Genomic DNA, 26,667 nt, shown 5'->3' on the forward strand with positions numbered 1-26,667 from the left:
AGGTTTCATGGCCCAAGGCACTTTCTATTTACGCTTACAGGAAATGAACTTCAAGCTATCAGAATCCACTGAACATCTAAGATTTCACCATCGATAAAGGACTTACACAACTGAAACCAGGCAGAGACCTCAGGCTCGCAGAGAACACCCGGCACCTGGGCACCCAGAGCCTGGGCTCAGGACGGCCGCACGGCCTCTCCCGGGGGAAGGCACAGACGCACTCGGGCAGGGGACGGCCCAGGAGGGAGTGATGCTGCTTCCTGAGCTGAGCCGTCGGCGGGTGGCGTCTGGGCGGCCGGCTCCCGGATCTGATAACCTGGGCAGTCGGGCACAAGCGGCGGTGCCGTCTGCCAACAGGGCCTGCAGGAGGTGACGAGAGCGACAGAAACCTCAGGGCGTCACCTCTGCCAGTACCCTACAAAATACAACTTAGGCAAACTAAAAATGTAACTTATCCCAACTCAAGGCTGCAGGCTGACCTCCGCGTAGAGCTGACCTGCGGCCATGATTCTGAGGGGTCAGAAAGGCGCCTCGGGTTCATTCCACATCGGGACAGTGGGTGGAAGCCCCACCCCAAACAAGTCACTGCAGCCAGGGCTCTGAGGAGAAGGGAGCCACCCCCAGCACCGACACCTGCTCACCACGCCCACACCCTCCAACCCGCCTCCACCCCCAAGTCCCGGTTCTCCAGAGCGCGGGGAAGGCAGCAATGCCCAAGGACCTGCACCACACGTACTCAGCCGGGGTCCGGGGCCTCCTTGGAAAATGCAAGGGGGCCGGCGCCGCAGCTCACTAGGCTAATCCTCCGCCTTGCAGCGCCGGCACACCGGGTTCTAGTCCCGGTCGGGGCACTGGATTCTGTCCCGGTTGCCCCTCTTCCAGGCCAGCCCTCTGCTGTGGCCCAGGAGTGCAGTGGAGGATGGCCCAGGTGCTTGGGCCCTGCACCCCGTGGGAGATCAGGAGAAGCACCTGGCTCCTGCCATTGGATCAGCACGGTGCGCCGGCCGTGGCAGCCATTGGAGGGTGAACCAACGGCAAAAGGAAGACCTTTCTCTCTCTCTCTCTCCCTCACTGTCCACTCTGCCTGTCAAAAAAAAAAAAAAAAAATGCAAGGGAAGAAGAGCCCACCCGCTTCTGTCACAAGACGGAAGGTAAAATGCCAAGGCACTGAGGTCTGATACAGGGTAGGGAGCATCTCTCTCTCTCTCTCTCTCTCTCTCTCTCACGGGGGAGACAGCACTGTGGCCTCGGCGCTCGCAAAAGCCAGCCGCAGAGGTGGCTCTCCGCACACCGCGTCCCCGGCCTGGGAGGCACACGGGACACAGCGACCAGCTGGAGAGGCGGCGGCGGGGTGCAGGCGGCGGTGAGCACAAAGCCTGTGTGGGTCTGCCACGTGCCCTGGAAGGACAGCTGACCGGCCACAAATGCATCGGCACTGTTTTCTTCCTCGAGAGTCACTGACCTGTGAAAATGAGAGAGGGAGAGACCTTCCATCTGCTGGTTCACTTCCCAGATGGCTGAAACGGCCAGCGAGGGGCCAGGCCGAAGCCAGGAGCTTCATCCAGGTCTCCCATGTGGGTGGCAGGGGCAAACACTTGGGCCATCTTCCAGGGCTTTCCCCAGGCCACTGGCAGGGAGCTGGGCCGGAACTGGCACCCACCTGGGATGCTGCGTTGCACACAGCTGCGTTACACCTGCTACGCTGGCACCGGCACTTCTTTTCCAAGGCTTACTTGAAAGGCAGTGACAGAAATAGAGGGAAGTGGGGTGGGGGGAGAGAGAGAGGGAGTCCATCCACTGGCTCACTCCCCAGGGCTGGTCCAGGCAAAGTCAGGAGCCAGAAACTCCACCTGGTCTCCCACGTGGGCCACCACCGGCTGCCTCCCAGGCTCAGCGGCAGGAAGCTCGACTGCAGGCCAAGGCCCACTGCTGCGGGCCCTGCCGACCGGGGAGCAGGACAGCACCCCCTTGTGAGCACAGTGCCACCACACAGCACTCTGGGGCGGCTGCTGTGTGCAGACGCTGCTGCGCTTTGCAAAGCAGCGACCAGATCTGGGGGGTCACAAACGCAGCCATCGAGCCCCTGCCTTAACCTCCGCCGGGGACCCTCCCTCAGCCGCAGCTTCAAACACGGCTCACACAAGGTAACCAAACAGCTCCAACGTGTCCGACAGAAGCGACTACTCTGAACCCACAAGTGAGGTCACGTCCCCTTGGAGCTCACAGACGCCGGCGGGCGTGAAACAAGAAAACCGCCTGTGTGCTGGCAAGCCGCGCCGAGAACCTGCAGGAGATGCGGCCGTCAGGGGCAAAGAAGGGAACTTCCTTACTGAACAAGTCTCTGCACTGTTAGACAAAGTGACAGACAAGAACTACCACTTTCGCAATGAAAAAAGGAAGAGGAGTCCCGTCAGGTCCAGAGCACTTCCCCTGTGCCGGGCGCTGGGGTGGGTGGGTGGGGGCAGGGGGCGGCCGGGGGGCGGCCTCTAACCCCCAGCGGCTCCCGGACTGAGGAACCAGCGCGTGGGGCCGAGCCCGACACAGCTGGCGGGGTCACTCCTGCTACCCTGTTCCCAAGGAGCGAAACCCACAGCAGCAGCTCTGCGGCAGGGTCACACACAGGGGCTGAAACGGCGCCGAGGGTGACGAGGGTGGTGGCCGATCAGCCAAAGCCTGCCTGCCCCTTCTTCTGCCTCTCTCCAGCCTCTTTCCTGGGACCCTCCTCCAGGTGAGTCCCCAGCTCTCTCCAACTCCCCCCAACCACAGGGTCACGTCAGACATCACCCCCCAACGTCGGCAACCAAACGTCAACCTTCCAGTCTAAAGACTCACAAAGACAGCTCCCGGTCCAGCTTGTCTCACTGGTGAGGGCTTCCAAACATGGAAGGGAAAAAACCACAAATTCATTCAAAGAACAAACCTTTTATTAAGCTTGCTCCTCCCTCCCAGGCCACGGCCCAGATCAGTCAACAGAACAACTACTGACAGAAGACTTGTGCAGCCAGGACTCCTGATGTCCGTCTCAGACCACCTGAGTGCAGGGTATGAGTGTGGGTGCTGGGGGGGGGGGGGGGATACATTTTTAAGTCTCCTATGAAGGCTTTTAATTATTTTTAAATGCATATACAGTAGCATTGGCCTTTATCATGGCACAGTATGCCAGGCCACCGTCTGCCATGCTGGCACACCATGTGAGCGCCTGTTCTGGTCCTGGCTGCTCACTTGATCCAGCTCCCTACTGATGTGCCGGGGAACAACAGAAGATGTCCCAGGGACCGGGGCCCCCGCCACCCACACGAGAGACCCAGCTGGAGTTCCAGGCTCCTGGTGCCCCAGCTCAGGCTACTGCGGAGTGAACCAGTGGACAGAAGAGCGCTCTCTCGCTCGCTCGCTCTCTCTCTCTGTCTCTCTCTGTAACTGTCGTTCAAATAAAGTTTAAAAAATAAATCTTAAAACAACAGAGAAGAGCACCATTGGGCTGTTCTCATACTTAAACAAAATTTTTTTACCTTTTTGGTGTAAAGTGCTACAAGTCTGAACACATGGGTAGTTAAATTATCAAAGAAAAATTTATAGAACTCTACAAAAACAGAAAAACACTCCTTGGTCCATTTTATGAGGCTAGCACAATCTTATTTTAAAAAAAAAAAAGAAAAGAACTAGTTATTTATTTATTTGAAAGACTGTGGTGGGATGAGAAGGCCATGCTAAGGTGGCCACTGGCAAGCGAGCGTCAGTTACTCAGGAATGGCTTTGAATCCCACCTGGCAACGGAGCCTGCCTGCCTGGCAACAGGCTGTGATTGGTTAGATTATAGACCGCCCCTTGACTGGATTGGCTGTCTTGACTATATAAGCTGCTGTACCAACAGAAATAAACGAGTCTGCAGGCTGCTCGCCTCTGGCCTGCTTTCACCCAACTCCCGGGCTCTGTGTGGTGACTCTGTGCCTCTTGCCCCCACCACGCTCCTCCTCTCAGAACGCATCCTCTGGAAGAAATCAACCTCAACAAAAGACAGAGTTACAGTGAGACAGAGACAGAGACAAAGAGATCTTCTATCCACTGGAAGATCCAAATGGTTGCAACGTCTGGAGCTGCGCCAATCTGAAGCCAGGAGCCAGGAACTTCTTCCGGGTCTCCCATATGGGTGCAGGGGCCCAAGCACTTGGGCCATCTTCTACTGCTTTCCCAGGCCATAGCAGAGAGCTGGATGGGAAGTGGAGCAGCTGGGACTGGAACCAGTGCCCATATCAGATGCCGGCACTGCAGACAGCAGGTTAGCCTGCTGCACCACAGAGCCAGCCCCAGCACAACCTTGACACCAGCACTGAAAGGAGAACTGCCGCTCACGCTCTAGTGACGCAGGCAGAAAAGTCCCAAACACAGAACTGGTAAATCAAGTCAGCAATACGCACACAGTGTAATCCATCATGAGCAAGTGGGGATTGCTGGGACTGGCTTAACAGGAGAAAAGCACAAGGCTATCAGCACATAAACAAAATGCAGGCAACAATGTCAAACTATGAACAAAGAAAACAGCATCTGATAAAATGCATTAAACCAGCTGGCGCCGCGGCTCGCTAGGCTAATCCTCTGCCTGCGGCGCCGGCACCCAGGGTTCTAGTCCCGATTGGGGCGCCGGGTTCTGTCCCGGCTGCCCCTCTTCCAGGCCAGCTCTCTGCTGTGGCCTGGGAAGGCAGTGGAGGATGGCCCAAGTGCTTGGGCCCTGCACCCCATGGGAGACCAGGAGGAAGCACCTGGCTCCTGGCTTCAGATCGGCACAGCGCGCCGGCCATAGCAGCCACTTGGGGGCTGAACTAATGGAAGGAAGACCTTTCTCTCTGTCTCTAACTGCCTGTCCAAAAAAAAAAAAAAAAAAAAAGAAAAAGCATTAAACCTAGGAATAAAAGAGAACTTCCTTAATCTGATAAAAGCTTGCTTGCTTGCTTTTTTTTTTTTTTTAAAGCAGAGTTATGGAGAGAGAGGGAGATCTTCCATCTGCTGCTTCACTCCCCAAACGGCCACAGAGGCCTGGGCTGGGCCAGGCCAAATCCAGGAGCTTCATCCGGCTCCCACATAGGGGCAGAGGCCCAAGCACTTGGGCCCTCCTCTGCCAGTTTCCCAGGCCATTAGCAGGGAGCTGGATCAGAAGTGGAGGAGCTGCCTGCGAAACCATCATCCCACGTGAGCGTGGGTTCAGGGTCCAGCGACTCCATTTCCAATCCAGCTCCCTGCCAATGCACCCAAGAAAAGAGCAGAGAAACCTAAATAAATGGAGAGAAACACCATGCCAAGATCAGAAGTCTTCATATGGTAAAACTTCATCTGCTACAGATTTTTTGGTAGGAACTGCCAAATTGATTTTAAAAATTTGTATGGAAATGAAAAGGACCAAGAATAGCCAAGACACTCTTAATGAAGAGGAACTACAGAAGGGCTTCCACTATCAGACTTCGAGATCCATCTCAGGGCCGGCGCTGTGGCGCAGCAGGGTAAGCCGCTGCCTGTGACACAGCATCCCACGTGGGTGCCTGATGGAGTCCCGGCTGCCCCACTTCCCATCCAGCCCTCTGCTCACGCACCTGGGAAAGCAGCAGAAAATGGTCCAAATGCTTGGGTCCCTGCACCCACGGGGGAGACCTGGATGGAGTTCCAGGCTCGTGGTTTCAGTCTGGCCCAGCCCCAGTCATTGCAGCTATTTGGGGAGTGAACCAGTAGATGGAAGATATTCTCATTCATTCTCTCTCTCTCTCTCTCTCTCTCCTCCCCCCCCCCTTTCAAATAAAATGAAGCGGGGCCGGCACTGTAGCACAGTAGCTAAAGCTTCCGCCTGTAACGCTGGCATCCCACACAAGCATCGCTTCATGTCCCAGCTGCTCCACTTTCCATCCAGCTCTCTGCTGTGGCCTGGGAAAGCAGTGGAAGATGTCCAAGTGCCTAGGCCCTGCCACCCACATGGGAGACCCAGATGAAGCTCCTGGCTCCTGGCTTTAGCCTGGCCCAGCCCTGCCCATTGAAGCCATCAAGAGAGAAGAAACCAGCAGATGGAAGATCTACCCCACCCCCCTTCTCTCTCTCTCTCTCTCTATATATATATAATTCTATACATTCTCTCTCTATATATATATATGTATATTTGAGATATACATATATAAATCATAAATAAATCCTTTCTCATAAGAATGTAAAATAAAGTTTTTAAAAAGTTGAAAAATCGGCCGGCGCCACAGCTCACTAGGCTAATCCTCTGCCTGCGGTGCCGGCACACCGGGTTCTAGTTCTAGTCGGGGCGCCGGATTCTGTCCCGGTTGCCCCTCTTCCAGGCCAGCTCTCTGCTGTGGCCAGGGAGTGCAGTGGAGGATGGTCCAAGTGCTTGGGCCCTGCACCCCATGGGAGACCAGGAGAAGCACCTGGCTCCTGGCTTTGGATTGGCGCAGCACGCCAGCCGTAGCAGCAATTTGGGGGGTGAACCAATGCAAGGAAGACCTTTCTCTCTGTCTCTCTCTCTCTGTCTAACTCTGCCTGTCAAAAAAAGAGCTTAAAAATCAAAAAATTTTAAAGAATGAAAGGTAAGCCATAGGGCAGAAGATACCCGTAATACGCATACCTGACAAAGGCCTCTTACAAGACTGCGTAAACTGTTCCCACCAATCTGTGAGATAGCCCCAGGCAGGCCAGGCACTTAGGATTCCAAATGCCCAATCAGGCGTGAAAAAGTCCACGTACCATTAGTCATCAGGGAAGTGCAAATGAAAGCCAAGATCCTCGGCCGGCCGGCGCTGTGGTGCGGCAGGAGAAACCACCGACTGTGGTGCTGGCAGCCACACGACGCCGGTGTGAGTCCCGGCTGCTCGACCTCCGATGCAGCTCTAATGCACCTGGAAGGCAGCAGAAGGCGGCCCAAGTGCTCGGGCTCCTGCACGCGTGTGAGAGACCCAGAAGCAGCTCCTGGCTCCTGGCTTCGGGTCGGCACAGCTCCGGCCGTTACGGCCATTTGGGGAGTGAACCAGAGGATGGAAGATCTTTCTCTGTATCTCTGTTTCTCTCTGTCTGTCTCTCTCTCTCTCCAACTCTCCCTTTCAAATAAAATAATCTTTTAAAAAACAACCACCACCAAGATACCCATGTTGTCACTGGAAACAGGCAGGCTGCCCATAACAACTTTCAGTGTGGGTGCGGAGCAGCCAGAGCCCTGTGCGTTGCTGGCGGAGTGAACCAGTGCAGCCGCACGGGAAAACCATGCAGCAGACGTGACCATGCCACCCCCGGCGTCTGCGCACCGCGACACACAGGCGCGCAAACACCGTGACCAACATCACCCCATGGTCGCACCACACAGAACACGTGGTGCGCACGGAACATCAGCCACAAGAGGACAACCGCAGGACTGCAACCGTCCAAAGTTCAAATGAAGCAAAAACCATCGGCCGCGATCAAAGTCAAAACAGGGGTTACCCTGGGCAGTGGGGCTGACAGGGAAGGGACCCAGAGAACACTCCTGCGGTGCTAATCTCTATTCTGATCTGGATGGCTTACTTATTAACATGCCTAGATCTGTGCGCTTTAACACTACACAGCCGTCACTGCACTCAGCTCAAACCGCTCCCTGCGGCCGCTCCAGGCTGACCGCCCTCTGTGCGCCCGAAGCACTTGTGTGCGTGTGTCCTCCACAGAGACCTGGAATATCACATTTCAGAGGCTGGTGCTGGGCCGTAGTAGGTAAAAGCTGCCGCCTGCAGTGCCAGCATCCTTTATGGGTGCCAGTTCATGTCCCGGCTGCTCCACTTCTGATCCAGCTCCCTGCTAATGGCCTGGGAAAGCAGCAGAGGATGGCCCACGTAGGAGACCTGGAAGAAGCTCTTGGCTTCGGCTGTTGCAGCCACTTGGGGAATAAACCTGCAGTTGAAAGGTCTCTGTCTCCCTCTCGCTGTAAACTCTTTCAAAATAAATAAATATTTTTAAAAAATCACATTTTAGTGATTTACATATCACCTCCCACTATGACCGAGGGAGGGGGTTGCTACTTGTCTGTATCCCCAACGCCTGGCACCAAACCCACTGGTCGGCACCACACCTAGAAGTAGCTCATTAACTGACCTTGAAATGACCGTGTCTCCCCTGGAAAGCCGCCTGGTCCACACAAGACCCAGTGCCCCCCGTTCCCGGCCTCCTTCAGCTCCCCTTCAAACACTCTCCAGCATTTAAACATGGGAGGGGACAGTCAAACAGGAAATCACAGGGTGTGTGTGTGTGTGTGTGTGTGTGTGTTTCTTTTCATATACTTGCAAGGCAGAGTGTCAGGGGCAGAAAAAGAAAGATTCACTTTTCATCCCCTGATCACTCCCCCAAACTCCCCCAACAGCCAGGGCCAAGACGGCTGAAGCCAGGAGCCAGGGCTCCACGGGGGTCGCTCACACCGAGATCATCCACGGCCTCCAGGTGCAGCAACAGGAGGCTGGGTCAGGCCTCAGACCAGGCCCTCTGATACGGGGTGCACGCACCCCACCAGTGCCGCAACAGCTGCAGGGCCGCAGCTTCCGGCCAGCTTACTCCCAATCTCCAAGTGAATACTGAGGAAAACAAGAAAGCGTGCCTGACAACCGTCTCTAGGCACTGCCACGTGCGAGGGGAGGAACGGAACTGCTGCGTGCCTTCAACCCCAGAGCTCCAGCATCGAGGGGGGGGGATCAGGGCTCAAATCCCAGCTGCACCACAAGGTGCCCGACTGCGGGCAAGACGTGAACCCCTGTGGCCCGCACGGTGGCGCAACAGGTTAAAGCCCCAGCCCGCAGTGCTGCCATCCCATATGGGTGCCAGTTCTAGTCCCGGCTGCTCCACTTCCAATCCAGCTCTCTGCTATGGCCTGGGAAGGCAGAAGAAGATGGGCCAAGTCCTTGGCTCTCTGTGCCTGCTTGGGAGACCCAGCAGGAGCTCCTGGCTTTGGATCAGCCCAGCTCCGGCCATTGCGGCCAGTTGGGGACTGAACCAGCAGATGGAAGACAGACAGACCTCCCTCCCTCCCTCCCTCCCTCTCTCTCTCTCTGCCTCTCTTTCTGTGCAACTCTTTCAAATAAGTAAATAAATCTTTAAAAAAAAAAAAAGCCTTCGGGCTCAGCTCTTGTCCCAAACCGACGTAACCTCACCTCCAAGGGCAGCACCCGGACACTAACTTTTCTAAGCTCCAGACAATCCTACTGCAAAGCCAGGACAGGGGACTCTGCTCCATAACTAATAAACACCTCCCTCCCCGGGTAATCTCGTTTCTTCGCTGCCTTAACCTGCATGAATTTACGATAACTCCCCTCCACCTCCAGTGGTTTCTGAGAACGGTGAATTACTATCTTTTAGATTTTGCTTTAAGCTACTTCACCGTTCCTACTCACTAAAGCAAAATCAACTACAAACGCCTGCCTTACACGTGACCCTTTCTAGTGGCTCCGCGCTCCCTCTGCGCTCAGGACCCAGGCTGCGTGCAGACTAGTCTGGCGGCTTCAAGCCTCAGAGGTATGCGCCTCCCCCACCCCACCACCACCAAATCTGGGCCACGTCCCCAGAACGCAGCAAACCCCATCTTCCCGCCTACGGAAAACGCCCAGCTCAGGGCCTGGGAAAGTGGCCCCTGCCCGAGAGATCACAACAGAGCCTTCTCACCCCAGCTCTAGGATCGCGGTTTACGTGGCCCCAGTGGACAGAACACGCCACGCTCTGCTCATGCCCCAGGGCCAGCTGGGAACACTGACTGGGGGGGCTGGGGACCAGGGCACTGTCCTTGAGGGACTCACAGAAAGAGCAAGACCCGCACAGCAACACCACAGGGAAACCAGGAGCAGCAGGCGGCACCCTGAGGACACTCGCAATGGGACAAGGGGACGTGTGGCAAGGGGGAGGGGCACAGCAGCCCCGTGGAGCCCACAACTGCAGGACGACCCCCCCCGCCCCCCCGCCCCGGCCTCCGAGTACAGCAGCTGGAACTACAGCGGATTCCATGCCCACCCTCCACTGTCCAGGGTCCTCACTGATAAACAGGCTGGGGTTAAGCCTCTGCTTGCAACAGCAGCGTCCCGGATCAGGGCGCCGGCCTGAGTCCTGGCTGCTCCGCTTCGGACCAGCTCCCTGGCTGGGGAGGCGGCGCAGGACGGCCCTGGAGCTGGGCCCCGCACCCATGCAGAGACCCAGATGGAGCTCCAGGCTCCTGGCCCGGCCCGGCTGAGTCTAAGTCCACTGAGGCCATCTCGGGAGTGAAGCAGCGGATGGAAGATTTCCTGTCTCCACTCAGCCGCCTCTCTCACTCGGACTTGCAGATAAACAAATAAATGAAAAAAAAAAAAAAATGGCTCGGCACGGCCGCCCCTCAGACGCTGATCGCAGCTGCATTTCTAGACTTGTAAAATGCACAGAAACCCTGCCAGGAACTAAAACAAGGAATTAAAGTATAAAGAAAACAGAACGATGCCAACATTTTCCCTGCCTGTTTTTAAGCAAAAAGCAGTATCTTTAAGAAAATGTATGTGCAAGTGTGACAGGCCTAGGACCAGCCCTGGGACGGCAACCTCACAGGCACCGTGGGGTGGACGCGGGCAGCAAGGTCCCTCAGCGCCCAGAACTAGCACACGGTAACAGGAAAGGCCTGGACTGAGGGGCCGGGCATTAGCTCGCTGTGTTCTCCCCTCACTCACCCAAGACGTCTACCCAACACCCGGCAGGGCCCTGCCTCAAGTGCACAGGCAGGCGGGCGGGAGCAGCGAGGCCAGGCTGGGGGGGGGGGGGGGGGTGGGTCAGAGGAGCCTTCCCAGAGAAGACGCCTCTCGGGCCGCCCACGACGGGACAGGCAGCCTACCAGGCAAGGAGCAGGAGGAGGACCACGGCCGGCTCAGAGAACCCCCAGCAGCGAGTCCAGAGTTTGTGGCCGCAGCAGGGAGCGAGGGCTGGAGCCCACCGAGGCCGAGGCCTGGCCCAGCAGTCTGGACTCTACCCCTGGGGTGGTGAGAACTCCCCCGGAGGCAAGAGGGTGGTGCAGCATTCAACAAACCTGCGCGAACAGAACAGCCCCAGGACCCAGGAAGAGCCTAGGGACAGGCTCCCCGGGACCCCCCAGACCCTTCCCACACCCTCTTCCATCCTCACGGCCCCCCACTCAGGCCCTGCACAGGCTCCCCCTCCTCTGGCCCCATGCAGGGAGTAAGAGTAAGAAGAAGCAGGCGGCGCGCGCACATCTGCTGGGCCGGGCCTCGGCGGTCACTTCCAAGCCTGTTACAGCGCTGGTGTCCAGCTAAGTAAACGCGTGCTCACACGTGCGCCCCACAAATCCTGACTGCCACTCAACCTCTCCTGCTTTGAAAGAACCCATGGGTGTCCGGCCTGGGGGCTCAGACACCTCTCAGCCCCCCATGTCCCAGCTCTGCTCCCAATTCCACTTCCTGCTAACGCAGCCCGAGAGGCACGGGTATGGCTTGAGTCACTGGGGCCTCGCCACCCACGCGAGACCTGGGCTAAGCTCCTGGCTCATCCCCCGACTGCTGCAGGCATCTGCAGTCACTCCGGGGGTGGCAGAGCTCTGTCTGAGGAAAAGCAAAACGCAGCACACAACTGCCCTCAGGACCCCTGCAGGAGTGACATCTGCCCCTTCCAGCGCCAAGGCTGCAAGTGAACGGACAGCCAGGCACTGGCCGAGGCTGGCCCAGGAAACACGCGCGCTCACCGCCAGCCTGCTCTCCCACCTGCTCCGGCTCCTCCCATCTCCGCAGGACAGGGAGCAGAGGGCAGGGTCCAGTCCGTTAGCTCCCCTACCCCGCCTCAGCGGGACCTGTGTTTAGCACTCAGATCTGAACCCTAAGAGGGGATTAGAACAGAAATCCGGCCCCTAGATGCCAGTACCTGGGAATGTTTGTCATTCCTCACACTCTGTACACAGAGCCCGGATTAGAAGTCCCCGCTGGAAGCAAAGGGGAACCACAGGAAAAAGGCCACAACAGACCTTCGCTCCACACCGCACCTTACGGGAATCCTGGGATAAACCGCAGCCTTCCCCCCAGACAGTCAGCAAAACTGGGAACCCAGCTCGCCGAACACAAACAGGAGCTGATCTGATGTGGCAACGCAGAGAGAGGTGTGTCCACACGGAAAGCACAGAGGGCATTCAAGAATCCGAGCCAGCTCCACAGAACAGCCAGGGTTCCGCAGAGCGCGCGTGCAGCTCCCAGTGGCACCACTGAAGGCAGGAAAGGCGACGAGGCAGCTCTCTGTGCTGGTCCACCCTGCACCAGCTTTCTCCTCTTTTTTTTATTTTTATTTTTATTTTTATTTTTTTTTTTTTAATTTTTGACAGGCAGAGTGGACAGTGAGAGAGAGAGACAGAGAGAGAAAGGTCTTCCTTTGCCGTTGGTTCACCCTCCAATGGCCGCCGCTGCAGCCGGCGCACCGCGCTGATCCGATGGCAGGAGCCAGGATCCAGGTGCTTTTCCTGGTCTCCCATGGGGTGCAGGGCCCAAGCACCTGGGCCATCCTCCACTGCACTCCCTGGCCATAGCAGAGAGCTGGCCTGGAAGAGGGGCAACCGGGACAGAATCCGGCGCCCCAACCGGGACTAGAACCCGGTGTGCCGGCGCCGCAAGGTGGAGGATTAGCCTATTGAGCCATGGCGCCGGCCTCTTTTTTAATGTTCATTCATTTTCACCGACTTGAAAGGCACAGTGAGAGAGACAGAGATTGAGAGATCTTGTATCCACTGGTTCATTCCCTACATGGTGGCAACACTCAAGGCGGGCCAGGCCAAAGCCAGGAGCCCAGAATTCAATCTGGGTCTCCCACGGGAGTGACAGGGACCTAGAGACTTCGTCATCTGCTACCTCCCAGGTGCATTAGCAGGAAACTGGATCGGCCGCTTCACCGGACTCAGACTCTGAAATGGATGCGAGCAATCGAGTGGCGACTTAACCCCTGCACCCACCTGGGAAGAGGGAAGCGAGTTCACGAGTGACAGCAGCTGGCGCCTGCAGAAGCAGGTCTGCTGGACTCTCCACCCCTGCGTGCCTCCCCAGCTCACAGCACACCACCACCGCCCGGCCGCAGGCCCGCAACCACAGCGGGAGGGGATGGTGGAGGTGGGCCGGCAAGCTCCCCGCCACACGCACACACACACACACGATGTGGCGTTGTATTTCTCTGAGCACCAGCATACTTGAAGTGTTGCGTAAACATCAAGTGTAAGAAACAGACCCATGCTTCCTTCCCGCTCTGTCCCAGAGCCACCCCGCCAGCTGTGAGACGTCCAAGGACATCAACACCTTCCAGAAACCAGGGCAGAAACTTGAAGGAGTAAGGCGTGAGTGCGGGGTTTATCCGCAACAGGACACAGCTACTGAACGGGTCACGTCAACAGATGTGCAAGCCAACGAAGGCTTCTCGTAAGTTCAGCTCCTGTCACTCCTGAATGTACCAACCCTAACCCTCGCCAGCAGCAGAGCCTGCCCTCCCGCCTGAGCCAACAGAGGTCAGCGCCAACGGAACGGCTGGATCTAAGTTTCCTAATCCACAAGGAAAGGCGAGAGATCAGCAAACCCAGCCGGACACAGACCCCCAGGAGAGAGCCGTCGGGCTCACAGCAAAGCTGGTCAACGCACCGCTTTTAATGGAGTCGTTACGGCAACACGGGGCATGAGCAGGGTTCACCCTCCAGGGGTGACCACGTCCTTTGTTCTTCCCGGCTCACCTCGTGGGCAAAGCAGGGGTGGATCCCCAGTGCCTCCTGGCGGGGTGCAGCACGACCCCTGGCCTCTGTGCACTGCCTCCCTACAGCCAGCACCCTCTCTGAATCCCCTCTGGACCCCCATTCCCCGGGCTGATGCAACAGCAGCCCCGGAGCACTCCGATACTCAGTGGAAGGGCCAAACAGCCTGTCCAGGTCCAGAGGAGGAAGCACTCCGATACTCAGTGGAAGGGCCAAACAGCCTGTCCAGGTCCAGAGGAGGAAGCACTCCGATACTCAGTGGAAGGGCCAAACAGCCTGTCCAGGTCCAGAGGAGGAAGCCGCCAGCAAAGCCACTGAAGCTGACTCCAGGCCAGAGCCCTCCTCACGGCGCTCCCTCACAGCAGGGCCCTAAGCCCGGGGCCCCAGCCTCCCCACCAACCCCTTCCCCTCCAGGCCCCTTGGCTTGGGGTCTTTCTCCACAGGCTTCTCTGTGGCTGTGGCGTAGTAGGCTAAGCCTCCACATGCAACCCATATTGGCACAGGTTCTAGTCCCGCCCAGCTGCTCCACTTCCGATCCAGCTCTCTGCTGTGGCCTGGGAGAGCAGTGGAGGATGGCCCAAGTGCTTGGGCCCCTACACCCGCATGGGAGACCCAGAAGAAGCTCCTGGCTCCTGGCTGCAGATTCACCCAGCTCCAACCATTGTGGCTGTTTAGGGAGGGAACCCACAGACGGAGGACCTCTCTCTCTGCCTCTGCCTCTCCAATAAATAAATAAATAAATCTTTACATTTTTAAAAATCGATGTGCTTGTTCCACAACCACACGTGCCGCTTTGAAACATCACAGAGAACAATCAACATTAAAAACAAAGTCACAGACTGTCCCCGACCTCTCACGCTGGGAATGCCCAAATCAGAGCTGTCCAGCACCGCACAGGGAGCCCCCAATGAGGCTCAGCCTCCCAGCGCCTCTCATTCTGATGACGCCCACATTTCAACAGCGGCAGGGCTGGCGGCTAACAGGCTGCACCAAACAGCTCCAGACCTGAACAGTGCCGTAAGCAGCAGTGTGCCCCAACAGGAAGGGCAGGGGGCAGGGGGCAGGGGGCAGCAGGCAGGGGGCAGCGGGCAGGGGGCAGGGGCAGGGGGCAGCGGGCAGGGGCCAGGGGGCAGGGGGTAGGGGCAGGGGCAGGGGGCAGCGGGCAGGGGGCAGGGGCAGGGGGCAGCGGGCAGCGGGCAGGGGGCGGGGGCAGGGGGCGGGGGGCGGGGGCAGGGGGCAGGGGCAGGGGGCAGGGGGCAGGGGGCAGGGGGCAGGGGGTAGATGGCAGGGGGCAGGGGGCAGGGGGTAGATGGCAGGGGCAGGGGGCAGGGGGTAGATGGCAGGGGCAGGGGGCAGGGGCCACCGTGGGCTGTCCTGCAGGCCGGGACCCTGTCCCTGCTGTGTCCCTGGGAGACCTCACTGAGATCTTCGCTCCTGCAGCCCTTTCTCAGCGGGGCTCCCCGACCACCGTTTACAGTGGGGCCTTCCGGCGGGCTCCCCTGACCACCGTTTACAGTGGGGCCTTCCGGCGGGCATTCGGCTCGGCAGTTAAGCCGCCCTTGGGACACCCACATCCCATAGCGGAGCTCCTGGTTCCAGTCCTGGCTCCTCGGCCTCCAGTCCAGCTTCCTGCTAATGCACACCCGAGAGGCAGCAGGCCACGGCTCCAGGACATGGGTCCCTGCCACCCACCCGGGAGTTCCAAGCAAGGGCCGGCATGGCATGAATAAAATGGGAGACCCTCAGGGGCACCCGGTGTGGTCGGAGAACGCCCCCAGGAGACAGGGCACTGGTACCCACCACAGCAACCTCCCGAGCAGGGGCCTCCACGCCTCCTGGGGATCTCACCCCCACGGCAGCCACAGACTCCGGCATCCCACGGCAGAGCGCCTGCGCCCACTCCCGACTCCAGCTTCCTGCTCGCACACCCCGGACGGCGGCAGTGAGGACCCCAGGACCGGGGTCCCTGCACCCACTGGGAGACCCTGACTGAATGCCAGCCTGCTCCGGCTTCAGGATGGCCCAGCCGTGGCTCTGCAGGCATCTGGGGAATGAACCAGGGGAGAGGAGACACAGACCTCCGTCTCAGTATCTCTGGCTCAATCAAAATAAACAGACAGAACTTCACTGAATAGACACGGCGGGCATGCGTGGCAGTGAGAGGCAGGCAGTGGGGTCTCCAGGCCTCTGGGAGCACAGCAGGAGCTGCCGGCCCGGGAGGCCCTGGGTCAGGAGGGCTCCCCCTGCTGGAGGGCACTGAGACTGCTGGCCCACTTCTCCATGGAACACACGGGGAAAGGCCTGGTCCCAGATGCTGAGGGCTCCCAGAGGCCGCTGCCCGAGACCTGGGAGGCTTCCCCAAGCCTTCTCCAGGCCTCTCCTGTGCACGGCTCCAGGCGAGCCCGCGGCTGCCCCTTGGTGACGCATGAGGAAGGCTTCGCTCCCAGGGCCCCAGTGCAGACGCTCTAGGGCGCACTGCTGCGGGGGGGCACCCAGGGACCTGGAACAGGACGCTGGGCGCACACCGGCTCGCCCCTGGCTCCGTGTGAGCTCGCTGAGGCACGCAGGAGGCTGGGAGGCTGGTCCTCGCCCGCAGGCAGGGCTAAGCACGGGCGGAAATCATTCAGGGATGCAGATTCTCGGAGAAGCATGGGGACGGCGGCCCTGCCACGCGAGCCCTGCCTCTCCGCGGCCTGGTGGGGGACGCGAGGGGCAGCAACCTCGGCAGCCAGTGAGCCTGAGGCCTGAAGAGGAAGCCGTGCCCCCACAGACGCTTCCTCCCGGCACTTCCTCCCCTCCTGCTAGCCCAGCCTGGCCCTCCCCAGAGGCAGGTGCCTCGGTCCCACCCACTCCTCACACCAGGGCCCCCAGGGAGCCCCCAGAAGGGGGATCTCAGAGTCCACACCCAGGAACGTTCATCACAGTTCCTTCCAGCGCCAGACACAGGAAGCCAGCGCCCCACGCCAACCTCGCCCGGAGAGTGGGAGTTTTCCTAAACCACGGGGAGCTGTCGCCGGGCAAGGCTGGCCCACCTAGCGGCGCCCATTACAAGGCCCCGAGGCGCTCACTCCCCCGCACTGGGCGGAGGCGTGTCCCCTCTCTTCAACCTTCCCCGACCCGAGTCTCCACGCGCCTCCAGCAAGACGGCCTCCCAGCGGCCTCCCCAGCCCACTGAGTCCTTCCCAGGGTCGGACGCAGGCAGCAGCTCTGTCCCTGACTAAGCGGAAGTGAGCAGCTCAGCTCCACGGCCCCCGGGAGCTGCACCCTGTTGATGGCCTCAATGACTGGACGCCTACAATCCTCAGTCAAGCCTCAGATGGGGACACGGCCGCCAGCACTGTGGTTTCTTCCTTGTCCCTACGAGGAACCCAGCCAGACCACCACGGCCACCAAACGTCGCATAGCAACAGGAAAGTAGTACAACTCCTCTGCTCCCAACCCTGCACGGGCTCCCCCATCCTGCACGGGCTCCCCCAACCCTGCACGGGCTCCCCCAACCCTGCACGGGCTCCCCCATCCTGCACGGGCTCCCCCAACCCTGCACGGGCTCTCCCAACCCTGCAAGGGCTCCCCCAGTCCTGCAAGGGCTCCCCCAACCCTGCAAGGGCTCCCCCAGTCCTGCACGGGCTCCCCCAACCCTGCACGGGCTCCCCCAACCCTGCACGGGCTCCCCCAACCCTGCAAGGGCTCCCCCAGTCCTGCAAGGGCTCCCCCAATCCTGCACGGGCTCCCCCAACCCTGCACGGGCTCCCCCAGTCCTGCACGGGCTCCCCCAACCCTGCACGGGCTCCCCCAACCCTGCACGGGCTCTCCCAACCCTGCAAGGGCTCCCCCAGTCCTGCAAGGGCTCCCCCAACCCTGCAAGGGCTCCCCCAGTCCTGCAAGGGCTCCCCCAACCCTGCAAGGGCTCCCCCAATCCTGCAAGGGCTCCCCCAACCCTGCACGGGCTCCCCCAACCCTGCACGGGCTCCCCCAACCCTGCAGGGCTCCCCCAGTCCTGCAAGGGCTCCCCCAACCCTGCAGGGCTCCCCCAACCCTGCAAGGGCTCCCCCAACCCTGCAAGGGCTCCCCCAACCCTGCAAGGGCTCCCCCAATCCTGCAAGGGCTCCCCCAACCCTGCAAGGGCTCCCCGTTTACTCTGTCAACACCCACATCCTCAACACTCCGGGACGGCTCTGGCCGCTCGGACCTCACCTCCCCCTTCCCAGTCCGTCCACACCGCCTCCTCCTGCCCGCGCCCTCCCCCTCCCCCATCACTCCTGGCTGGACAAGCTGCCTGGCCAGACTCTGCCGGAACCTCCGCTTCTCATTCCGCCCACCTGAGCAGCCCGCGGTCGTGTGATGTGTCGTCTCCGCCCTCCACTGCCTCCAACCACCCTACCGTCTCTAACACACGCCTGCCTCACCCGACTTCTTCCTCTTCTACTGCAACGCAAGCTCTTCGGGACGGGGCCTTCGCTGTCTTCACAAGTCCCGAGCCTGCGGGACAGGCCACGGCAGACGGCAGGTGCCCAGTCAGCAGTCTGGACTGGAGTCCCACAGCAGAGTGTCTGGGCTTGATTCCAGCTCCGGCTCCCGCAGTAAGGCAGGGACCTTACTGTCCACATGGGAGACCCGGATGGAGTTCCAGGCTCCTGGCCTTAGTGAACTAGTGGACGAGAGCTAGCTGGCTCTCTCAAGTGGGTATTTTTTTTAATGTATGATGAGGGGTGGGTTTTGCAGCAGGTTAAGTCACTGTTTGGTACCCCGACATCCCATGTATTAGCACTGGTTCAAGTTCCAGCTACTCCAGACTGCTGGTCCAGCTTCCTGCTAATGGACCTGGGGGGCAGCAGTGGTGGCCCAACGGCATAAGCCCTGGCACCCACGTGGGAGCCTGGATGGAGCTCTTGGCTCCTGGCTTCAGCCTGGTCCAGCTTTGGCTGTTAGGGACATTTGTAGAGGAACCAATAAACAGAAGATGAACCGATCCACTGATCTCTCGCACTTGCTCTGCCTTTTAAGTATATGAAAATAAATCAACTTTAAAAAAGAAAGAACGAACAGACTGCCCTACTGGCTTCCCTTCCTAAGATAATGTAAGGTGAGCAGCATACTTAAGGACCTAGCACCAGGCTGGGTGGACAGAAGGCACTCGATAACCGAATTATGACGGCGGCTGTGGTCGCTGCCACAGGAAAACAGAGCCCAGGGAGGCAGCAGAGCCTGCACGAGCCCGCCCGGCCCACCGGCCACTCCTCCGGAGCACCGCCCAGCCCGGGCAGCTCTCCACACGCTCGGCGCAGCGTCCACACACACCCTCCATGTCGGCATCGTCCAGCTGTTTGTGCAGTGACGCTATCAGCTGCACCTTGTCCAAACACGCGGCACAACCTCCATGTGCAGTTTGCCTGGGCTTACGGAAACATCCCCGGTCAAGGTCAAGGGTGACCTACAGGCCAGTGAAACGTGGAGGCGAAACACAAGACCTCTCCTTGAAGGAGGAACAGTGGGAACCCCCTGCGAGCTCCCGGCTGCTGAACCTCCCGCCGCCCTCGTGTGCCCGCCTCCAGGAAGCGCCTGCTCTGCTCCGACTCTGCTCTGTGCCGCCTGCCCTCCCCCACTGCTGGTCCCTGGCCATGAAGGCAGCACCTGGCCAGCAGGCCACGCCACAGGCAGGCTCCAGCTCACGCCCACTTACGGACGCTCGTGGCAACCGAGGACTAGGCACTCTCCAGCTGCTTGCCGGGACGGCTCAGGCGGGGAGCAGCCGACTCCACCCACACAGGACCTCCATGTGCTCATGAGGACCCGCAGGGCTGGCACCCCCTCACTTCTTCCTCCCACCCTTCTGCTGTGGGCCGGTTAGTTCCTCCGACACCAGCCTGCAAAAGCCCCACGGCACCTCTCAGTTCCGGCTCGCCTCCTCCAGCTCGCCCAGCCCTGGGCCCCCTGGGAACACACTGCCATGGCGGGGTAGCACCAGAGACCCGGGGATGAGCAGGCCAAAGTCCAAATCACAGCTCAGCCCGGCGGGAGCAGCAAGGCCCGGGCTGCCAACCTGGCCCAGGCCCTCCCGGCCACGAGCCGTCCAGGCAGCTCCCCTCACAGGCCCTCCCGGCCACGAGCCGTCCAGGCAGCTCCCCTCACAGGCCCTCCCGGCCACGAGCCGTCCAGGCAGCTCCCCTCACAGGCCCTCCCGGCCACGAGCCGTCCAGGCAGCTCCCCTCACAGCCTGGCTCTGCTGGTCCTCCCAGCCCTGCCCGGCCGGGCTCCCACGGCAGCTCTCCAAACCGAGCGGTGTGCACTGTAGAGCTTTCCCGGGACCTGGCCCGGCCCTGCCCCAGGACCCCGCACATCCGATCTCTCTGCCTACGAATCCTTCCCACTCCTCGCTTCGGAGGCCAGAAACCTCGCGGTTCTTCCCTGACTGCCGGGGCCTGCCGCTCACTGCCCAGTTGCCCTGCACAGACGCACAGCAGCCTCCAGCGACCGTCTGCCACCTTCCAGTCTTCCTGCGGTTCTCATGCCGGCACCCGGAGCTCGCACCGTCACCAGACTGCTCCCCTCGGCCTGTTTCCCACACAAGCTCACGGAGGCGCAGGGAGACTGGGCGCCTGCCATGGGCAAGCAGACAGTGAGGGGGAGAGACCAGGCACACTGCAGCGCCCTCAGATGCGCAGGGGGGTGTTCTGTGCACCCCTAACGCCAGGCAAAGTCACCAGGAGCAGAGGTTGGAGAAAAGTTCCGCTTACAACGTTACATCTCCATCCACTGATGCCAATTCCAAAATGGCCACAGCAGTAGAAACCTCCGGCTATGCCACAGAAAAGCGGGTGGAGCAGACGCCAACGTGCCTGCCTGCAGGGGGTGACGTCCACAGACACTTCCTCCCAGCCTTCTTAATTTTCATTTATTTATTTTTTTATTTTTTTTGACAGAGTAGACAGTGAGAGAGAGACAGAAAGGTCCTCCCTTTGCCGTTGGTTCACCCCTCAGCGGCCACCGCAGCCAGCGCACCGCAGGAGCCAGGTGCTTCTCCTGGTCTCCCATGGGGTGCAGGGCCAAAGCACTTGGGCCATCCTCCACTGCCTTCCCGGGCCACAGCAGAGAGCTGGCCTGGAAGAGGGGCAACCGGGACAGAATCCGGCACCCCAACCGGGACTAGAACCCGGTGTGCCAGCGCCGCAGGCAGAGGATTAGCCTAGTGAGCCGCAGCGCCGGCCTTAATTTTCATTTCTTCACTGGACAGGAGAGAGGCAGGCTTCACCAGCTCACACACCAAATGCCCACAGTGCTGGGGACGGGCCAGGCCGGAGCTTAGGAGTCCCGAGTCCCGGGAAGGACCTGAATCCGAGCCTCCCACATGTGTGGCCATCACCTGCTGCCTCTCAGGACAGGAAGCTGGAGTGGGGAGCAGAGCCACAGCGCGGCCCCGGGCTTGCTGCCATGGGACACGGGCATCCCAAACATCACCTTAACCACACGCCCACCTGCCCCCCCATCGATCAGAACTCAAGCCTACTCGCAGGCGTGAGCCCCAAGCTCAGAGACCCAGGTCTGGTGTCACCCTTGCATTTCTCGGCCACCTAATCACCCATGCTTCAGTCTCACACGAACGGGAGTCCACGGCACCAATCTGAATCAATCAGTTTCCAATGCAGCATACAGAAGCCACTTCTGGGTGTTTTAAGCAGAGAGGGATTTAAGTCAAGGAATTAGGCGATTACAAAATTAGAATTATATAAAATTGCTGGAAAGGCTCTGGCGGTCAGCTCTGAAGTGGCTGTCCAGTCACACCAGCGCCGGGGCAGGACGAGCCGCCACAGGACGAGCCGCCACGTGTGCACGGCCAGCACCTCACTCGATCAGGACGCCACGAGGGCGGGGCATGGCGCAGAGGTCAAGGAGCCGGAGGCTGGGCACTGTGGCACAGTGGGCTACACAGTGAAGTGCTGGCTCGAGTCCAGGCTGCTCCACATCCAATCCAGCTCCCTACGAACGCTGGGAAGGCAGAAGATGGCCCAGGTGGGAGACCCAGATGGAGCTCCAGGCTCCTGGCTTCCATGTGGCCCAACCCCGGCCGTTGCAGCCACCGGGGAGTGAACCAGCAGATGAAAGACCTCTATTTCTACCTTTCTTTCCGTCATTCTGTCTTTCAAATAAATAAAATAAACCTTAAATAAAGTCAGGGTCAGTTGTGGCACGACAGCTAAGCCACTACCGTGACAGCTGCATCACATATGATTGCCAGTTCAAGTCCCGGCTGCTCCACTTCCAATCCAGGTCTCTGCTATGGCCTGGGAAGGCAGGGAAGAAGGCCCAAGGGCTCGGACCCCCGCCATCTACATGGGAGACCTGGACTGAGTTCCAGGCTCCGGCTTCAGCCTGGTCCAGCCCTAGCCATTGCAGCCACTCTCCCCCTCCCTGTCTGTGTAACTCGACCTTGAACCCCGGGCCACGCCGTCCCCTGTGGCTGCTGAAGATTAAGCAAGGCAATGCGTCAGTGCAGACCGGAGGGGCACCTGGTCCACGGCACACACCAGCGCTGCCGGCCGTTCACCTCCCGTTTCTCCCTCACCCGCTCCGTCGTCCTCCAGAGAACTGGGATCGGGAAGGAGCTGCGCCGGGCTGAGCGCCTGGACAGCACGTCAGACCACGCGTCTGAAGGTGTGGCCTTGGTGTGAACACTTCCATAGAGCGAATCTTCTCAAAAGAGAGAAGAGCTGAAATCTCACGCAGACCCAAGAAGAGCAGAAAGCAGAGCAGAGCCCACCCCGCACGCCGGAATGCTCCCTGCCGGAGACCCCTCGGCTGGCCTCATTCACCCCCACGTGACCCCCACAAGAGGCGCGGTCGGGCCCTGGCCACCCAAGTACATCCCGGGGTCACAGAGGCTACGCGACTTTCCTGAGGTCATGCAGGACAAAAACAGCACAGGGGAGGTGCAGGCGCAGTCCCCACGCCCCCGACTGCTGAGAGGCAGAGAGGGATCTGCCAGCCCCCGGGCACTGCCCAAAGGCCCGCAGCAGCCAGGGCCAGGCCAGGCCAGCATGCGGAACTCCATCCAGGCTCCACGAGGGTGGCAGGAACGCACTCTGGGGTCATTACCCTCCGCTCCCAGGCACCTTGGCAGCTGTGTCACAAGTGGAGGGGCTTGATCCAAGGCACTCACGGGTGCCGGTGTTATAAATGCAGCGGCATGGGGCCAGCATTGTGGCGTAGCGGGTTAAGCTGCTGCCTCTGGTGCTGGCATTCCACACGGGCAGCAGTACGAGACCCAGCTGCTCCACTTCTGATTCAGCTCCCTGCTAATGCACCTTAGAAAGCAGGGGAAGCGGGCACTCACTAGGCTAATCTTCCACCTGCGGCACCGGCACACCGGGTTCTAGTCCCGGTCGGGGCACCGGATTCTGCCCCGGTTGCCCCTCTTCCAGGCCAGCTCTCTGCTGTGGCCAGGGAGTGCAGTGGAGGATGGCCCAAGTGCTTGGGTCCTACACCCGCGTGAGAGACCAGGAGACGCTCCTGGCTTCGGATCAGCGCAGTGCGCCAGCCGCAGCGGCCATTGGAGGGTGAACCAACGGCAAAGGAAGACCTTTCTCTCTGTCTCTCTTTCTCTCTCTCTCACTGTCCACTCCGCCTGTCAAAAAAAAAAATAAATAAATAAATAAATCTTTAAAAAAAGTGGGGGAGGCCAGCCTTGTGGCGTAGTAGGCTAAGCTTCCGCCTGTGTCACCGGCATCCCATATGGGCACCAGTTCTAGTCCTGGCTGCTCCTCTTCCAATCCAGCTCTCTGCTACGGCCTGGGAAAGCAGTGGAGGATGGCCCAAGCGCTTAGGCCCCTGCACCCACGTGGGAGACCCACAGAAGCTGGGGAGTGAACCAGCAGATGGAAGATCTTTCTTTCTGTCTCTCCCTCTAACTCTACCTCTCAAATAAATACATAAATAAATCTTAAAAAAAAAAAAAAGCAGCAGCTTAACCCACTGTGCCATAATGCACGCGATTCATTTATTTTTTGTGAACAACAGAGAAATCTGCCATCCACTTGTTTACTCCCCAAAGGCCCACAACAGCCAGGGCTGGGTCAGGCCACAGCCCAGAAGCCTGGAACTGAATCCAGGGCTCCCATGGGTGGCAGGGACTCGAGCAATCGAGCCACCGCCCGTGCCTGCCAGGCTGTGCGTTAGCAGGGAGCTGAAATGAGAAGCAAAGCTGGGCTGGGACCCAGGCCCTCCAACACGGGAAGAGGCGTCCCCAGCACCGTGACGGCTGCCAAACGCCTGCCCAGACGACAAACAGCCGGTGCCGGGGTGAACCAGACGCACGCTGTGCCCCCAAGGGGCTCTCAGCCAGGTCAGGAAACAGACTGGAAAAATCCATCATTCCAGTTCTTTAAACACAGCCAGGTGGCCACACGGCCAGCCGGCCACAAGCTGCTCCCCCTGCCCCCGCAGCTTCCTCTGGCGCGCTCCTGCTCCTCCTCCCGACATCACCACGGAGCTCGTCACCCCGAGGGCCTAACCCAGCGGCTGCACGAGAGGCCACGCAAGGTCAGTGCCAGTGGTACCTTCCCGGCCAGCGCCCCTGGGCAGGTTAAGGCCTTGGCTGCACGGCAACCAGCCCTCCACGGGCACGTCACTTGAGTCCACTCGTGGCTGCCGTCCAGCTTTCCAGACAAACACGGCTGATCGCCGCTGGGCTCAGAGGACCCCGTAGCACAGACCCCCTCCCCTGTGCCCACGTGAGGATCTGACTCACATCACACCCATGGGCTTCCTCCCAGGAAATGATTAAATGCCAGCATTTTCCACCTGCCAGCTCCGTGGCTCTCCAAGGCTGCGGACTCCGCCCGCCCCACCCTGCCCCGGCACACCTGGCAATGTCGGCTGTCACAACCGAAGCGTGCTGCTGGCATCCGGGGGCCAAGGCCGAACGGCCCCGCAACCCTCACCCCTCCCAGCATCTCAGCGGCGCCAAGGGGAAGGAACCCGCTCCGGCTGACAGCTCCCAGTGGCTGCGGCACGCACAGCACGAGGGTGAGAGCCAGAGGCGGCGCTAGACGGTGGGTTACTTAAAACCATAATGCTTAAGCTGGAGTCACAGAAAGACACTCAAGTCAGACGCTGTGCACTTGACCTCTCACCCTGAGCCGCGCTTTCATCCCCACCCAAGGTTGGCCGTGACGTGTCCAGGGTCACACAGCTCCAGCAGGGGCTCACAACGCATCCAGCCAGCCTAGCCACCCCAGCCCCCAGCCGGCAATCCACCTGCTCAGCCCCGCCCCTCAGATCACTGTGCGTCCCCCCACCGGGCTGCATGGGCTGTAAGGGGCAGGGACTCAGCTCTGGGTGGAGCCTCAGAGGGAGGTGCTCATCACCGTGGGTGAAGAAGGAACAAACATGGCGGGGAGGCAGTGGTCAGGCCTGGGTGGTCATCTGGCCACACCCCAGCCTCGGTCTCACCCAGAATGCCTCAGGAGCATCGGGGTCACCGACAGGTCTGCTCCCTCCAGTCGCGAGCTCCCTGGCCACCTGCAGTCCCAATCCTAGAGCCCGGCCCCCCACGAGGCTGCCCACCCGTCTCTACAGCCCAGAGGCTGGCTTACTGAGGACACGGAGGGCGCGGGGAGGGGGCAGGGGAGTGCCGGCAAATCAGAGAAGCAGGACAGCTGCAAGGCCCTCGCTGGGCACCAGACCCGCCCTGAGCCAGCCGCACCCGCAACAAACCACACGCATCCTGCTGGGGGCGGCCCCGCGCTGGGCCACTTAACGCCCTGTGAGATGCTGAGTGGGCCCCATTCTCCTTCCCCACAAGGGGCCGTCTACACGGAGACCGCCAACACTCTGAGACTCCAGGACAGAGAACCCCCGACTCAGCCCAAGGGACTGACGTGCACTTGTCATTGCAATCCCCCTGCTCTTACGACAGCAACGTCACAGCCGGTGAGAAGCCGTGAACGGAGGGAGGAAGCACGGAAGAGGTGCTGGCTTTGCGTAGTACAAGGCTGAAGATTTCCAAGGGACGGCAGCTTGAGAGAGGACCTGGAACTCGCGTAACCAGGGGCACAGGCGCCGGGACAGACAGCACAATTCAGCCATGTCCCTGCAGGCCACAGGCCGCCGGACCCAACCCTGGCCATCGCGAACTTCACGCACCTTCACCCTCGGCATGCCCACGCCCTCCTGTCTTGCAGGTGAGGAGGCTGGGACACAGAGCACCCTGGCATGAGCTCGCAGGGAGGGCCCAGCGCACCCCAGCAGCACACAGGCACCGGTGCAGGCTGGGAGGAACCTACTGGGCGAGGAGAGGGCAGGGGACGGGTTCAAGGCCCCACAGCCAGGACACGGGGCAGGACGCTGCATCGCGCAGTGCTGCCTCCCTGACACCCCATCTCCAGCAGGGCTCCCAGACTTGCCAGCACTCAGCTGATGCTGAAAACCTGCATCGCAGGTGCCCGCCCAAGCCCTGAGGTTCTGAAACTGGCTCCAGGGGAGCTCTGAGGCCCACAGCCAACAGGCACCAGGTGTTCTCACAAGCTGGGAACGCCGGCCACACCCGCTGTGTGAAGGGAAGAGCCAGGCCACACACATCTAAGGCACACGGCCGCGATACGGCTGCAGCCCCAGAAGGGGCCCTGACAGGCAGCAACCCCACACTCCCAGCTTCCTCCGCTGAAGGCAACTGCCGAGCTGCGGAGTTCAGAAACCGGAAACTCCATCCGTGGCAGGACACCTGTCTGTGGGCACATCGGAGGTAAATGGTACCCCACGGGGCCGGCGCTGTGGCACAGGTTAATCCTCCACCTGCAGCACCGGCATCCCATACGGGCACCGGTTCTAGTCCCGGCTGCTCCTCTTCCTATCCAGTTCCCTGCTATGGCCTGGGAGGGCAGTGGAAGATGGCCCAAGAGCTCGGAGCCCTGCACCCACGTGGGAGACCCGGAGGAAGCTCCTGGCTC

General features: G+C 60.1%; 1 protein-coding gene and 1 long non-coding RNA gene across 3 annotated transcripts in view; one reads left to right on the forward strand and one right to left on the reverse strand.

Annotated features, from left to right (window-relative positions):
- Positions 1-26,667, reverse strand: part of TBC1D14 (TBC1 domain family member 14) — a 102,255-nt gene that overhangs the window by 64,051 nt on the left and 11,537 nt on the right. The window lies entirely within an intron of this gene.
- On the forward strand, positions 1,863-7,817 carry LOC138848762 (uncharacterized). The gene is made up of 3 exons (XR_011386827.1): positions 1,863-2,728; positions 2,950-3,042; positions 5,793-7,817. It is a non-coding gene; the product is annotated as an uncharacterized lncRNA (long non-coding RNA).

Source organism: Oryctolagus cuniculus, chromosome 2 (genome assembly GCF_964237555.1).
Source record: "Oryctolagus cuniculus chromosome 2, mOryCun1.1, whole genome shotgun sequence".
Taxonomy (NCBI): Eukaryota; Metazoa; Chordata; class Mammalia; order Lagomorpha; family Leporidae; genus Oryctolagus; species Oryctolagus cuniculus.